This window comes from Bidens hawaiensis, unplaced genomic scaffold (genome assembly GCF_021521415.1).
Source record: "Bidens hawaiensis isolate Kalapana, Puna unplaced genomic scaffold, B.hawaiensis_p1.1 tig00030617_1, whole genome shotgun sequence".
In the NCBI taxonomy this organism is placed as follows: Eukaryota; Viridiplantae; Streptophyta; class Magnoliopsida; order Asterales; family Asteraceae; genus Bidens; species Bidens hawaiensis.
This window is the reverse complement of record NW_027495120.1, coordinates 17,124-18,721: the sequence shown is the minus strand read 5'-3', so window position 1 is coordinate 18,721 and position 1,598 is coordinate 17,124. Positions and strand designations below refer to the sequence as shown.

Genomic DNA, 1,598 nt, shown 5'->3' with positions numbered 1-1,598 from the left:
ATTTTGGTCAACGAATTAGGTTCTGAAAATTATAAAGGGTTTATGTTAAGATATTTTGATCATTCAGAAATATTATTGGATTTATCAAAAATCGTTCAATATAAACGGGTGATTTATCAGTTAAGGGAAACTGCTATTTGAAAAGATTTTTACCGTGTAAAATCTTCAAATTCTGATCTTGTCCGTCTAAAGTAGCAAAATTCCTTCTAGAAGCGGCGGTTCAACATTCTCTCTCCTAATTGATGGTGGTTATGCCAGTTTATATGTTTTACACCCCCACGTTCCTACTCTTTCTGCTATAAAACCGTCACTAGAGGATCTTCTTAATCATCAATCACTCGCGAATTGCATATCGGCTTTGTAAGACCAGCAATTGAAGCTTTGCTATGCTGATTTGGTTGAAATTAACCACCGGACTGTTGTGTCTCGAGTTAAATCGCGCGCTTTGCTTTGACACGGTGTTCGATTTCAGTCTCAAAGGTTCGAACAATTATACGCGTTCCCGGTGAATTTATAGTTTTTTATGCTGAAATTGATTGATTTGGTTGATGAACTTAGGGTTACAATCATTGATCCTCGAAGAAAGTGGTTCCAAATCGCGACCCTAATTGCTTGATATTGGTCTAAAATTTGAAATACAAGTACCTGATCGGCTGGGTAAAACTTTTTATGATTAACTGCAAACGTATTAGGCAAAACTGTTTGAAAGATTCCAGTAATTTTTAAATTGGATTTTGATTGTTTGGAAGTGGAAGCTGCAGTTTTGTTTTGCATCCTTTCGGTAGTTGTGCAACTAATTTGTTAAACTGTAGGTTTGTGGTTGCTTTTGGTCACTGATTTGTGAAGCTAATTTGGACATAATTATGCAGTAAATTTGAATATTGTATATTGTTCAAGGGTATTTTCCGGATTGATGAATCTACGGGTTTGGCTTATTTGCAGCAAATGTGCAAGGTAGCACCAAATTCTCTTTTCCATATAATCATCATCATTTGATTGATCTATACGAATTCTACACACAAATGATATGTATAATAAAACACTAAATTTCAATAAAGTTGAAGAATTTGTTTATGATTTTGATTTTTGTTTGTATAATATTGTAGAAAAAGAACAAAGTTGACAATCATTGTAATGGGAAAAGGTGGAGTTTGAAAATCTTCAACTGTTAACTCCTTATCATTTGTGAGAGAATAGTTCCACTCGCTGCATTTGTAGGTTGGTGAAGAGGTAGGTCCCAGCAGAGCCCAGTTGGACCCGCAAGACTCACCTTGAAGAGGGACGTCTGCGCAGAAACCAACTGGATCCGCAGGACCAACCATGCTCAGAGACGTGACGTCCTTACGCGCAGTACGCAAGCTGTTCCCGCAGGAAATGCCTCCCGATGGTGAAGGACTCCGCCTGTTCCCGCAGCTTCGGATACAAGCCATCAGGGAAGGCCACCCGCGCAGCAAGGCTACACGCACAAGGCACTTAGCTCTCAATCATTCAGTGTCACCTGAAGGAATGAGCAAAGCCGGGAACAATCCCGCACAAGGGCGGGAGGGGGAATACTCCCGCCCAAATAAGCCAGTCCGTACGATACGGGAAGATCTTCT

The 1,598-nt window shown here is 39.7% G+C and overlaps 1 long non-coding RNA gene across 1 annotated transcript; it reads left to right on the top strand.

Annotated features, from left to right (window-relative positions):
* The first annotated feature begins 290 nt into the window (after positions 1–290).
* On the top strand, positions 291–1,219 carry LOC143580808 (uncharacterized). Its single transcript, XR_013143725.1, has 3 exons — positions 291–480; positions 559–954; positions 1,107–1,219. It is a non-coding gene; the product is annotated as an uncharacterized LOC143580808 (long non-coding RNA).
* Positions 1,220–1,598: the final 379 nt, after the last annotated feature.